Here is a 15,641-nt window from a genome sequence, read left to right as displayed (position 1 = left end):
CTGCTTTATTGTTTCCTAATCGTCACACTTGCTTATTATTTAGTCATTCACCCCTTCTGTGTACGCCCTGGTTCCCTTTTCTCCATGACTTGTCAATCCTGTGTGGGTTTGTTATTGTTTCTTACGAGCTTTTTTTTGTCAGTTGTTCTGAAGTCTGCAATTAGTTAATTAATCCTGCCATTGTAGCACCTTAAATTTTATTTATTTGCCTCCTGCTTCATACAACATTTAGGGCCTACTTCCTCACCAACTCTCCACAATGGCAGATAACATTGTTAGTGTTGCTTATGGCTGTACTCAGCCCAGTCTGCCAAGAGTCTACTCTATAGAGTGTTCCATTATCAGTCCTAGATCAAAACACAAGATGTCATAAACCAGGCTTTGTCCAGTTCCCCACCAGTTGAGTGAATCCTGAAGGAATCTTGACAGATGTGTTACAAGTTGCAAAGTTTTATCTGAACATGACATGAAGATCCCTAGTTTAGATTCCCCATGACCCTTTTTATGTAGCTGTCATAATGACCCTGGTACTGCTTGATGTCAAAACTTTATTGTGTTGTAAATGTTGCTTTTATATCTCCCATCAGCCTGCAGATAAAAACTACTGTATATCTCATTCCAGAAATTCCTTGGATACAGTAGTTCCAACATGGGATATCCTGGTATAACCTGATAAAATATTGGTTCACATTATGTGCTGTGTTAAACTGACAGATGGTTATTCTAATACTTGGGCTGTTTGGTTATACTAGTTTGTACACATATAATGTGCACAGCTGTCCTTGTTGAACTTAACATTTTATTTTAATTTGCCAAGGCTAAATGTTGATGAGGGAACTTTTTGACTTAAACATTTTGTCAGTGTGTTTATGTGGCTGTGCTATAAATGATGTGGTTGCAGCTTTTTAATTGCTTGTTGGTTATTGTGTTTGATGTTTGAGGTTTTGGTTCACAACTCCATTTGTTTTTGTGAATTTGTTTTTTTTAATAACATGGCTTATTTTGCTGCATGAAATGTTTGGTGGGTCCTGCTGGACCAAACATACCTCGCCTACCCGAAAGACTTTGGGAACCCCAAGTTGCACTATGGCACAGTGACATTTAGTATATAAATTTCCAAAGACATCATTGTTCAGCAGCATCCTGAAGTTGCTCAAAAAATTTTGCTTTAAGGACAGGTCACATAACAGCTGAGTTTCAGATACTGGCCATTCTAAACACACATCTCGGCTGATTCTTCAAAGCAACATAGGAGGACATTGTCGATGAAAGAAAAATCTAGAAAGAAACAGCAAGAGATAAGACAAGAGTCAATGTCAGACTGACTTTTACTGGAGAGAGCTCAGAGTACAGGTAGGATGAAAGATGGATGCAGAATTAATCGTCATTAGGGAGCATGTCACTGATAAAGTCGGCAAAAGCTGCCTCTTGTTTTAACTATTGTATGAATATTGGTGTTAGCATGTTAGACATCTAAATAAATTGATTAAAACATGATACAAACATGTTTAGCTCAACATAATACAATATCATTAACATAGGACTCCTATTATCACTGTAGTATTCAGCCTGTTGATGAGGGTAGGGGAAAGGGGTTATAGTTTGGTGTGAAGGTTGGTCGACATAGAATAATGAACTCTGGTGATGACTTAAGCTATATGTGTGTTTGCAAGTGTGAACTTGTGTGAGTGTGAGCATATGTGTACAGTATATAAGTTGGGGTGGCCTGAGGGAGTTTATACCCGACTTTAGTCCCAGTCTGACCCAGTGAGAGATTTCGCAAACACACAGGCTGGTTTCTTAAAGTGGTGGCATAGATATTTCATTTATAGAGATTTCCTGAAATAATAAGATGGGTTGGTTTTGTAGTCAGCTGTAGTCAACAGGTTAATGGTACAAATGGAAAATACTGGATGTGGGGAATGGGTGGTTTCTTTGAGAGTAAGAATAATAAGATTTTTATTCTCCTGTGGGTGCACCTCCATCAGCTGCTGTCTCTGTGGCTCCTTTTCCATCTTCATTAATCATCTCATTTTATTTGCTCTTAAAAAACCCAGCCTATGAGTAAAAAGAAGAAAAAATAAAAATATAAATCTTAGTTCATAAATAGATGTAAATAATGACTAAAGAATGGATTTTAAAATTAAAAGATATAAAGATGTATTAATCATCACAATCTACACATTTGTTTATTTAGAAATCAATGTAATTTACTGACCAAAGAAAAAAAAAATAATCAAGTGTCTCACCTTATACAGACCAGCAGTGAGTAAAGCTAGAAAAGCCAACCCTCCCAGAGAACCTCCTACAATCTCTTTGGTGAAATCTGGTACAGGAAACACTTCTACCTCTGTCTCAATCTGGGAGGTGAGGAGACAGAGTTTTTATTAATTCAAGCTGTTTAGTTAAATAATATAAATCTTAAAAATAGTAATGTTTAATCACTTTGTGAACAGGTGGGTTGTTATTAGTTGCTGTTGAGTAGAAGATGTACTGGTCTCTGTCGTACTCCAGACTGGCCGTGCTGGTTAAGAGGAATTTGGCAGATGGAAGTCCAATCTGAGACTAAAACATGTGGAAGAATAATTTATTTAGATTTTTAGTCTTGTTAAATTTCATAAGAGTTGCCTACTGGTTCTGTAATCAGAACCAGTTGCACTTACCACATTCAGTTCATATTTACCTGCTCTATCCATGCTGAACTAAGGTTGGCAGAGATTGTATACGTCTTACTCTCCTTTCTTCCCATGAACCGGCTGCACCTAAACACTCTGCACTTGGCTACAGAGCAGTCCTGTGGTGGACACATGCATAGAAAGCTGCAGTGAAGTGGACAGTAATGTGCATTTATTAACATATACATTTAAACAGGCACATTATAAAAACATACTTACCACTAATTTCTTTTCCTTTATCTGAGCAACAATATCAGTGACAACAGGTTCTTCATATTTGTCTCGTTGACAGTCTGCAATCTGACAATAAAGTTGATTTATGTCACTTTACTGGAACTGCTCCTCATTTCACCACATACTGCCATGTCTAAGATACATTTAAGGCTTTTTTAAGGTTAGTAATTAAAGGTTTCTCTATATTTACCTGCAGACTGTTCAAATCCACCCAAATATCTTTGTTACCGAGCTTTACAGGAACCCTGATCACCACAGTGAAATTAAATGCTCTGATGCTATTTGTAACCTGAGAAGGTGAGAAAGAAAAGTTTCAGAATATAATAAAGCATCAGGTCTGAAACATAGCAGTAAACTAGAAGATAGTACTGATACTACTGGAAGAAGTAATCTTTCACCTTGATTGATTGTTGGACTGGTTTCTGCAAATTATTTGTTCCAAAAGTGAAATTGCAGTAGTTAAAGGAGCTAAAGAGACATTGTAAACATTATATACTGGAGCAAAAAAATTAGCATCACTTTTAAATTTATTTTGATTTAACTATGAAACACAGACCTTTCAGCTGAAACAAAGATGCTGTATTTCACATTGATCTCTTTCCTCTTGTAGAGTTCACTTGAAGGGGAGTGCTGCTGATTCCCACTGAAAGATAAAGATGGAAATGTTTATAGAAAATATTCATATTCCAAGTTGCTGCACCTGCAGCTGAAGAACTGTACCTGGTGGCGTTTGCAGTGACAAAGATCTTCCTGTCAAGTTGACTATTGGCTCCAATCCCATAGGAGACAATGAAGACAGCCTGGAAATGAAAGAAACCAGAGATCAGATGCCTCCTCTTCTGACTCAACAGTCTGCAGCAGTGCAACAAACCAACCTTGGAGTTGCTTTTGAAAATTGGTTTGTCAATAGTGCAGTCTGTCTTTCCTCGAGTTACTCCATCTTCACTGTCCAAAGAGCTGCACTGAATTCTTCCCTGTATTAAAAGACAAAGCATTGATGTGACTTGGAGAGCAGCTGATCAGAGAGGAAACAGACTTGATCCTGATGTCTGACCTGCAGAGCTGAAAACTTCCTGTAGGAGAGCCCAGCTGGGTATGTGAGAATAATAAAACTGTTGTATGAGTTTTCCTCCCTGTTCTCCACAGAGACCGTCACATCCAAAAGCCCATCAATGCCAACCGCAATCACTGAGGACCTGAGAGTTTATGAAGATGAACAAGAATGAAAGAGAAAATCAAAACTGTTGTCAGTGCAGCATTGTTTCCACATGAATGCTGACAATGGTAATGCTATCATGCTGGTTAGAACTAGGTAGGGATGGGAATTGAGAACCGGTTCCCAGTTTGAGAATCGTCATTGTGCCCCTCTGAGCTAATTTACTCCTCTATCAGTACCAACATTTGGTGGTCAGCAACAATGTCGTGTTGACAGTAGGGCTGCAGCTGATGACTATTCTGATGGTTGATTAGTCACCGACTATTAAAACAGCTAGTCGACCATTCGGATTATGTATCTCATGATTATTATAAATGGCTCTTATTTGACTTTCAGCTTTGAAATCTTTCATGAGGTTATGTAAGTCCGACATGCATCCTCTTTAAGTGTTCGAGCATTGCAGAAATACTTCCGTGGTATGCAAGGTCCACTTTACAAATCTCACATGTATTTAATTTATTTTATAAGTTTAACGTGAAGTTATCCCAGACTTTTGACGTCCTCTGCCGCCGTTTTGCTCCCTAGTCCGTTGCCATATTTTTCCCCTGGCAGACTTCATGTGCAACTCTCAGCAGAGACAACAAAAAAAGACGATGTCTCACACTGTAGTTTTTTTTTTTTTTTTTATTAGTTTTTTTGTTTTGTTTTTTTTTGCCAACAGTAGTTGACGGCTAAATTTGTTGTTGACTATTTTTGTCGAAAGCGTTGACTAATCGTTACAGTCCTAGTTGACAGCTTTACCCGACATCTAATCAACATTGAGGTTTGTTTGAAAAGTTGAAAAGATGTCTTTTTCTTAACAGAACAGAATATGTTTATGAAGATGTCCACAGGTTGAAAAGACCATCCACCTATTGCCTATACCTTTAAATTTCAATATAGGGTCACTGGGGGCAGAGCCTATCCCAGCAGCTACTTGGTGAGACACGGCAGGATGCACTGCTCACAGGTCCACCATGGGTCCAACACAGATATGCACACTCCTATCCTAGGACCACCACTTAACCCAGAGAGGACCCACCCATGTGTGTCCTCTTTACACATGGGTAGAACATGCAAACACCACACATCGTTGCCATGAGACGACACTAACCACACATCACCATGCAGCCTGACTGAAAGCTGAAAAGATTTCTTTTTCAAAATAAAGAACAGACATCCTCTTTAGATTATTTCAGTAACTCTGTGATCAGGAATGAAAACTTCATGTTTAATTTGTTTCACTAAAGGTCTTCAAGGCATTTCCAAGTGTGCAGACAAGGTGCTGCCAAATCAAGGTAAGTAGGACCTTGTTTTGGTTTGACCACTCTTATAGCTTGGAGACGTTTATTATTAAGGATGGTATTTTACATCTTTTTTGAAGTCGACTAGTCAGGCCAATCAAAATCAGTTGGCTAATTAGTTGTTACGTCATCAATAATGAAATGAAAAATACTTTATGTGCGTAAAGAAATTATACAAACAAGCATTAAAATGTAATAACATGGATTACTGAACTATGCCTACACAAAACATTGCATTTGAGTAAATTAGAACAGATTTAGATACCATTATTACTAAAACACTAAAAGCATGCCCAACTGTTTATTTATGTTTCCAAGTTTTACTTTTTACCTGGTGAAGTTGAAGTCCACTTTCAGATTATCAACACATTTCTCATCAGCACCACAGTTGATCTGAAACCTTAACTGTGAAAACAAGATGTTAAAAACATTAGATCACAGGGTAATAAGAAACGAACACTGTTCAGGATTTATGATGAATCCTGGAGAAGTCGGAGCCATGTGAAGCTCTTCAACTGCTTTCATGTCAACATATCAGTTATGCAGAAAATGTAGTGACAAAAAGAAAGCTGTTAATGGAAATGTAATGTTAATGAAATGTGTTTAAAGGTTACTCACTGGATGAAAGGTTGTTGTTTGAGCCTGCTGGGCGAGACTTGGTTTAAGATTTGTGTCAGAAGGTAAACCATCGAAGGTGAATCTGAGCTCGTTCATAAGTGGATTGTGAATATCTTCTGGACAAGCCTGCAACAAGAGAAGGGAAACATTATGATGAAGCAAGATAAGACTTAAAGCAAAATACTTTTTTGAAATATTAAATCTGTTTTCTTTAGATCAGTTATTCTGAACTCATTAGGCTCTACCTCAATGAAAAAATTCACACTGCTGCACTGTCGACGTTTTAAGTCCAGAACAAGTGATCCAGTCTCCTCTCGTAGTTTCTCTCTGATGTAAGCTCGGTTGTTTGGGGTCTTCCTGGTAGCATCCAGCGTAAAAGTTTAATTAATCTGTGCTTGAGCTGAAACATACAAGAATTTCTTTCATTGTTAGCTTTATAGCATAAATGTCTAAGTCATATTTTAGCTAAATTACAATATCTGTCTAACTTTACTCTCCTAATACTGCTGATTGACTTTGTATCATTACCAACAAAACCTTAAAATCTGACTTAGGCAATTATGCTATTAGGCTAATGTTATATAGAAATGCACACAAATACAAGAACGTCAGTGGAAATAAAAATGAGAAGAAGGATGAACCTGTGTTCACTTCAGAGTGTCTGCTCATAGTAAAGCAGATTTCAGCTTGGTTCTCCAGGGGATTTAAGCAGTCCATGTTTTGAGTTGGGATTTCGTTTGGGTTGAAGGACACAGTTGCTTCCACCATCACTATAGGCCTTGATCTAGAAAGGACATCATTATGAGACATGTCAACATCTTGTGGCTTTGTGATCAATAATTAATCACAATAAAAACTAGAGTGTCCATAAAAGATTAAATGGAAAATTCTTTTTTAATCCTAAAGGTAAACTGCTAAACTTTTCTTTTCATTTCTGAAAGTTTAATTGTTCAAAATATATAATAAGATTGTAAAGGAGAAACTAAAATAATCATAAATTATAAAAAGACACTCTAATCATTGATTACTTGAGTTTACTAGAAATTTGCGTGGAAATCTGTTGCCTTAAACCACTTTAGTTTTTCCAAATGCTGAAACTCAACATGTCAAGTTATATCAACATTAGGCGTCCATTGGGCTTTACTTTAACCCATTAGTTCACCTAAATTTAAGTTACTTGCATAACACGGGTTCTCTGAGTAGCATGAGTGAGTGTCTCACTATGGGAACACTCTGGGTGTGACCTCATCAGAAGCTCCTATTGCACTACTCCAGCGAGGATTGGCTGGAGCATGACTGTCAGTGCCAGGAATTGCGGAGACCCTTTCCATATAAAAATCAAGTGCAAGCACCACTTGACAAGCAGGTCATTTAAAAAGCACTCACCTCTTCCTCTCAACGAAAGAACAAGGAGGGTGGCCTGGTGAGACACTAACTCGTGCTACTCAGAGAACCAGTATTACACAAGTAACCTAAAGCTCTCTTTCATAGCATTTGTTTCATATCTCACTATAGGAAAAATACTGACTTCCGGATTGCATGAGCAGAAGGCTATGGATAACATACTGTTGAATTTATAGAACCTATCGCCCATGGCCTTGTGTGGCAGGAGTCAGACTGAGCACCGAATGGGCCAGTGGTGGCACAGTGACGTCAATACAAGTAAAAGTGTTGGGTGAGGCCCAGCTAATTGTGACACAAATTTCCTGAATGGATACTCCCCTAAACAAGGCCCAGGAGGTAGTGAGACCCCTGGCAGAGTGGGCACGCAGGTCCTCTGGGGGCTGCAGTCCCTTGGAGCTGTAGGCCAAAGAGATCACGCCCACAATCTAGTGAGACAGCCACTATTTGGACACTGGCTTTCCCAAGTGGGCTTTAGCCCACGACACAAAAAGTTGGTTGCTTTTCCTGATGGTTTTAGTTCTATCCATAAAAACATGCAGCGCTCGGCCTGGTCAAAGCACCGCCGCTGCACCTAAGGCAGGAAAGGCAGGGGATTGAAGGACACCAAATCAATTGGGGAACATGGCGCCAACACTTTAGGCAAGAAAGTGGTGTTAGGGAGCAAGCTCACCCTTTCACCACCCACAGAGAATTTTGTGCATGCTGGGTGTACTGAGAGAGCATGTATCTCCCCTACACACTTGGCTAAAGCAAAAGCCAACAGCATACTGTCTTCAAAGTTGCCACCTTCAGATCCGCCTGATCCAGCGGTTCAGAAGGAGGATCCGCAAGGGCGGGTGGGGGTAAAAAATTTCCCCCCAAGCTTGAGACAACAGATCTCTGCATACTGGTAGAGGCCAGGGTTCCTCCCATAGGAACTGGGTTATCTCCACTAACCAGTGTTTTGATGGCCAGTTGGATGCAGTGAGAATCATCGACAGACCCCCTGCTCACACCCTGGCTAATATCGGTGAAATGAGCGCTATGGGCAGGAACGCGTACAGAAGAACACATGGCCACTGATGGGCAAGGGCATCCACTCCCAGCAGAGCACTTTATTCGTGCAGAGAGAAGAACAGGGGGCACTGAGTGTTCTCTCGATTTCCAAAAAGGTCCACCAACGGTTGACCAAAATGCTGCCAGACCTGTTTGGCCACATCTGGGTGGAGCTTCCACTCTGCGTACAGAGGACTCCCCCTGGAAAGCAGGTCTGCTCCCTGGTTCAGAGCCCCTGGCACATGAGTGGCCTTCAAGGACAGAAAATTCCTGCTGGCCCAAATTATCAGCTTGTGGGTTCCATGTTCCATTTACAGTTCTTCCCTCCAAGATGCCCCTGAACTGAGTTTAGAGACAGACCTATAAAGGAAATGATCTGAGATGGGAGAACAACACTCTTCTCCATGTTTATCCTGAAACCCAGATCCACCATATGGTCTAATAACCACTTTGTGTGATCTGCCACCTCCTGGCGAGAGGACGCTGCTAACAGAAGTACAAGGTACTCGTAGCATCTCCCCAGAAATGCAAACCTGAGGTACTTCCTGTGCGGAGGATATATGGGGATGTGAAAATATGCGTCCTTCAGATCGATTGAAGTGAACCAATCACCCGGGTGAAGGAAATGCATCAGAGCAGCTTTGGTCAGCATCCTGAATTTGTACTTCCTGAGCTGCTTGTTTAAGACCCGCAGGTCCAAAATTGCAGGTATCCCGCGATCGCTTTTCTTTAGCACGAGGAAATATCTTGAATAAAAACCACTCTCACTCTGTACGTGGGGAATCGTTCTGTGTCAGCTGACATCACACTCGGGGTAGCTGTTGTTGCTGTTGTTTTTATTGTGTAAGTAATGTTAATGAATAAGCTTCATTTGGCTTTCTAAAGTTGCTATATTCACGTGGGCTAACTTCACTTGTAAACTACAGGCAAAGAGGGAGGGAAATAGAAATGGGTTCATCTATTTCTGTTTGATCGTGTTTATTTTGTTTAATCATCTTTATATCAAAACGTCACAGAGTGAATGATTTTAAAGATACAGGTAAATACCAAGAGTGCTCTGTGAGATCTGATGGGATGGTTAACTGGTTGGATTAAGTGGTTAAGATTGTGAAATGTAATGGAAGCATCCAATGTTAACTAGTTTTTATAATAACACCAAACACGTGATTGCAGGTAAACCAGCTTAAGAAATGATGGGAGCTGGCTCAAACTGGGCACCATCCATGCTTCTAGGACTCACATCAGTTACACCCACAAACACTGCACGCTCTGCAAGACGACGTAGACGAGATCAGCTGAGGAAAGAGACACTGCAAGCAGCAGAGATGGAGTCTACCAGGATGCAGACACTGGAAAGCTACAGACCATGAAGAGGACACCTGATGCTGGAGAGGAAAGCGGTCAGCTACAGACCAGAGAGGAGACACATAAAGCTGGAGAAGACGGTGATCAGCTGATCAAAGAGGATGAGACACATGATGATGGAGATGTGTACAGTCAGACAGTTGGAAGTTTCTTTTATATTTGTGCAGCAAAAATGTGCATTTTTTTGTTTTTGTACATGACTTAAACATGAATAATAAAGTGTGTCAATGGCATTTTTGAAGTATTTTGACTCTTCGTTGCCTCATAAGCACATAAATAACTAGTGTCAGTTTTGATCATGAAAATTGCATTACATTAAATTTTAATTACATTAAAAATTTTGTGGAGATAAACACTGAATAGAAAACATGAAAACATGATTGTTAAAGCTTGACAGTTTTACTTTTTCATATAAGTTTTTATTGACATTCTCAGTCAACAATGTTAAACAGATAAAATTTCAATAAAAGAAAATACAGAATATGCACACATGACATAATAAAAACACTGAAGTTGTGGCATAATATCTTCAAGTAATGTAGTGAGAGAATTTTACATCTTTGATGGCAAGTTCAACACTGTAACAATATAACATACAATTGTGCTAACCACAGTGCAAAATATGTGCAAATTAGTCAACAAGAGGAACAATGAGAGCAGATTCAGGAGTCTTCTTTAGCTGTTGCATGATGTAGACCTCCATGATGACCCAGAGCTTCAGTGGAGAGTCAGTCTGGTGCTGGGAGAGCAGGACCTGTAGACACACACTGGCAGACAGACAACAACCGTTTACAGCAGTGTTCAACCGTTTGCTATATTTAGCTTCATTTATAATGTTTTAACTATGTTATTACAGTTTCTGGTTTACAGGCTGATGCCAGACTGACATATTAGCTTGAGTAATAAAGTTGTATGAAAATGTGGTAGGATTATTAAGTCATTCAAAAAAAATGTTCTGAGTTGTGTAATATAAATATGAAGTTGTTTCTTTTACAACATTGTAATGCACATGAATCATTTATGATCAGAGTTTAAATAAGTAAAGTAACCCCTAACCACCAGTCATAACTTCACTAACAGCAGGTGAGCTTACCTTTGCAGTGAGATTGTGTTGTGCAGTCCTGCGGTGGAAATGTGAACAGATCCTACACCCAGCATTTTCTGAAATGTCCGTGAGCTTCCAGAGATTTGTAGTTTCTGAACTGTTCATACGTGTAAGCACTGATACCATAAACAAGGTAGTTTATGTCCAGCGATGAGGTTGGAGGTAGTAATGTAGCATCGAAGTTCCATTCCTTAGCTGTGAGGTCGTAAGGATCTATGTTATTGATTGTTGACAAATTGGCCAAATACGGATCCCGTGCCTCCTTGAGAAGCTTGTCCCTGTACGGTATCCTCTCATCATTCTTCTTTTTATCCATACAGGCGACTGAGTAAAAACTTTTAAAATGTGCTACTAACCAAATACTGCTCTTCCTGTTGCTTGTTTATATCCACGATGCAACCAACATGACGCGGGAGACATATATACATAGACGCCTCATAATCTGATGCTGCCTATTGGAGCTGACGATCATCGCGCCCGCCATTTTGGATGGGTGTCTCATGCTCCTCCAATGCATTTATTCCTAAGGAGCATGCCCAACTACAATAATCATAACTCCACTAATTTTTACCCGATTTTCTCACGGTTTGCTTTGTTACAAACAGCAGAGATGTAAGAAAATAATAATAAATAAAAACATTTACACACTTAGAGAGCTGTTTGGTGGGGACAGTGAGAGTCGTGAATCGTTTGAGGGTAAGTAAGGAAACTTATTATTATTATATTATATTATATTATATTATATGTAATACACAATAAATCAATAATTCCTAGACATGCAAAAACGGTAAAAAAAAAAAAAAATCTTAGCCTACTTGTAAAAAGTAAGGCCACGCGATCAGCTTTTAATATTGCACTGGTTATTGCAACCGTAGGCTGCACAAAATACGGGTATAGTTTTCTAGAACTATCCTGACTCCGGTTAGTTCTGAAGTTATCCTGGAATGTGGACACCCATCCAATATGGCGGCGACACTGCATCCCGCTCCAGCGTGTAACGAGGCGTCAACGTATATATGTCTATGGGGGGGCGTGTTGGTAAGTTAGGTCACATGTCTGACACTGACTGATTACACATATCGATTTTTCTCCAACAGAGAGGAAATTTCCTCTCGTAGGAAGAGCCAGTTGCCCCTCCGCTTGTGATTGGATCATTCCCTGATTATTCCCTGTATCCTCTGCTTATTGTGCTAAGAATCCATCTCGAGTCTGTGCAGCCTTTCCACTGCTCCACTCTGAGTGACAGGTGGCTGACAGGCTGGTCTGCCATTTGTGGAGTCAGATCGCCGTCTTGTGGTGCTATGCCTCCGGACTAGACGTTCTGTACTGGGCATGCGTGGGGACATTGATCCTCCGCAGTATCGTTTATATTGGGAAGAGGTCCCACTCCGCTCGGAAGATGCGAGACCAGTTCCCATTGTGTTGATGATTTTTTCATGTTTTGCAACATATCCAACTGCACCCTCAGCACAATGCCTGGATGCAACAGTTTGTAAACTTTTAATGTTTTGAACAAAAGTGCTTGTGAGACAAGGCTGGGGTCTCCTCTGGATCTCCTCTGTTGAAACCAGTCTCTGCATCGTTTCAAGGCGCGCCGTGCAGGCTCAAATGTCCTGTCGTCCATGCGCTGAACTTGGCCATCTACGCCCAGGAACTGAGGTGATGGGGAGAGCGAATCCAGCACAAGCTTTCCCTCCCGACTGACTATCAGGCCAACCGTTTCCTCCTCCGAAGAGTCTGATTGGAGGTAGGCAGTGGCTGATCGGGGTGCAAGCCTTCAGACCTCTTCTGCCACTGGCCCTTGGTGGTGGGACCTCGTGAAGGTGTCTGAGCGACGGGCTGCGTCTACGTCAGCTTGGGGATTTTGAAGGTTAGGGACGGAGGAGCCGCTGCCTCATAGCCCACCCTTGGCAGTGGGGAGGCGCTGTGGGGTGGGCACCTGCCTTGTGGAGGTGAAGGCAGTGACCGGCAATAACACACACTTCCTCCCACAGCGCAGAATCGGGAGCGGAGGTCATCTCCTCCTCCAGCTCCGCCTGATACGCCATAAGCAGGGATGAGGCATTGAGTGTGCGGACTGTCAGCGCAGCCATCTTGTAGGATTTCTCTGTCAGGTTGGATTGAAAGCGGTCCGAGCTGAGAGGTAGGGCGGACCACCCCGCCGCCGGTGAAGGTGCGCTGCCACTGCAGACTTGACTGGGGGCATCTGGCGAAGGTCGCACTTTTCCATTCCCTCGCAGTTGAGTACAGAGCTCCCACTCACTGGGTGTTTCTCCCTGTAGGGTTTGTTCCGCCAGGAGACAGAAAACTTCTACAATAGCTCTGGGAAAAACGATAAAAACTGCTTCCCCGTTCTCTTTGCTTTTGGCAGCTTCTTCCCTCATAACGAGACTGGCTGGTCTCAGTTTGAACTTCGGGCCACTGAACGTTGAGCTTTACCGCGGCGCGTTCGCACACGTCCTGCGGTTCTGATTCAGGAGCGGGTGAAGATGAGGTTCCCTCGCTGGCGCTTTGGGGCTTTGCAGCCAGACCCGATGGTCTCAATGGCGGTGACAACCACGACTAACTTGGTGTGGCTAGGTGAGAGAAGCGTTGCAGCTTCCCCGTAGATAGCTCACACAACAGGAGTATCACTACTCTGGTTCCACCAGCGCTCACTCGGAGGGCTGGCGTTGGCTCTGGTTGAGTGTTGCCACTTGCTACTTAAGATATTACTACCAGGAGTAGGGCTAGTTGTGGTATTGCTACCATGAGTATGGCTACTTGAGATGGCTAACAGCAAAGCATATTGCTACCCCTAGCAGTTAGCTACTCACACCGCTGTTTCGCAACAGGTTAGTGAGAGGAATTTTCTCTTTGAAAAACTGTGCAAGCCCAGAACAAAGTGCCCGGTGACCGAGTTTGCGCTTGTGTCTGTGGACAGTTAAGCTAGGTCCCGAGGGAGACAGTTGGGTCGAAAGAGTTTGGGACTTCTGCTCGTAGCGAGAAGAGGTTTTTGAATGACCTGCTTGTCAAGTGCCAGCCCTTTATATGGGGGGAAGGGTCTCCGCCAGTCCTGGCACTGACAGACATGCTCCAGCTAATCCTGGCTGGAGTAGTGCAATAGGAGCTTCTGATGAGGTCACGCCCAGAGCATTCCTATAGTAGGACACGAAACGAATGCTATGAAAGAAAACTAAGTATATTTATAGTGCCTAGTTGTTGGAAACTAACTCTCTTAAATCGCATTTAAGCAAACTGTTTGATTTTTCCAGATAAAGAGTAAATCACACTAAATCTGTTTCATGGAAAGTCAACTTAAGAAACTACAGCTGGTTAGGAATTCAAGAGAGAACAAAGAAGGTGATAAATTAGCTCAGTATCAATCATCACAATCCTTGATGCAGTACTAAGAAACTGGGGTTAGTGGTGTTTTTTTTTCTTGTGCTGTCCATCTCACTCTTGGTACTTTAAAATTCGAACAGGGCAGGACTTTCTAACATTGTCTAAATGTAAACATAACACAGCACATAAAGCACGTAACTCAAAGTTGTAGCACAGCAATTCCAAAATGTTACATTTCAGCTGAATCTGCATTTCCCATAAGCCTTTGTGGTCCAGATATGTTAAGTTTTGAAAGTACCCCCACCCCCTCTGAATGTAACATGTTCAGTGATCTTGTTGCTCATTATTATCACACTGCACAATGTTGAAAATATTAGAAACAACTTATTTGAGTAGTGAGACACTGTTTATACATAACATAAAATGGTAACTACGTAATCACTACTAAAATGTTTATGTTCAAACAAAATCTGGGCTAAGAGTAGGACTCACCTCAGTAAGACAACTGTGCCCTTTGAACCCACCGCTAAGTCAGGCAGACCATCACCACTCTGATCGAAACTCCACTGACTGATCGACATGCCAAAGAACTTTAGTCCTGACTGAACCTCAGAGGCAGCAATTCTCTGTGCAACAGTAGATTATTTAATTAATAAAAGTAGAAAATGGAAGAAATTTATTTCAGCTTTTACACTTGCTCACCTGTGAGTAAGCAGGATTGATTCTTTGGCCTCCTTCAGCATGGAATATGTAGATGCTGCCTTGACCATCGTTCTCCAAAGGTGCTCCAACTGCCAAATCACTAAATCCATCTTTGTTTAGATCAGGCAGAACAGCGAGAGAAGACCCAAACCTTCCTCTGTCAGCAGCCCCTTTTAGTACTAATGGAGACTCAAAATAGCACTCGACATTCTGGTGAACATGTCAGGAAGAGGGAGAGTTTCAGGCTTATTAAAAAGAAGAAAATATAACAAGTAAATTGACTGAATGTTTCTAGATGAAGCTGCTAATTACCAAGTAGGTCAATGTGCAAACGTAAACTCGTCCCTCTCGATCAGAGTCCTTGTACATTGGAGCAGATATGATGATTAGATCAGTGTAGCTGTCAAGATTCAAATCCATGGTACAAACCTCTGCCCCAAAATATTCACCAATCTGGATCTGTGAAAGACATTTTATATGTATGATATAGATTTTTAATGTGTTTCAGGTCTTTGAGGACCATCTTAGTGATAAATACTCACCTCACGTTCATCTGGCTCAAGTTTTTGTTTGTCTTTGTCTCTGAAAACCACCATCACAACTCCTCTGTGTTGATATCTTGGAGCACCAATGATGGTCAGTTGGCCGACTGCAGTTGTAGCCACAGCCATGGAGTAACC

At 41.4% G+C, this 15,641-nt stretch overlaps 1 pseudogene; it reads right to left on the bottom strand.

The window, feature by feature from the left end:
- Positions 1 to 1,959: 1,959 nt before the first annotated feature.
- LOC121633004 overlaps positions 1,960 to 15,641 on the bottom strand; it is a 60,502-nt pseudogene continuing 46,820 nt past the window's right edge.

This window comes from Melanotaenia boesemani, chromosome 21 (assembly GCF_017639745.1).
Source record: "Melanotaenia boesemani isolate fMelBoe1 chromosome 21, fMelBoe1.pri, whole genome shotgun sequence".
NCBI lineage: Eukaryota > Metazoa > Chordata > Actinopteri > Atheriniformes > Melanotaeniidae > Melanotaenia > Melanotaenia boesemani.
This window is presented reverse-complemented; position numbering and strand designations above follow the sequence as displayed.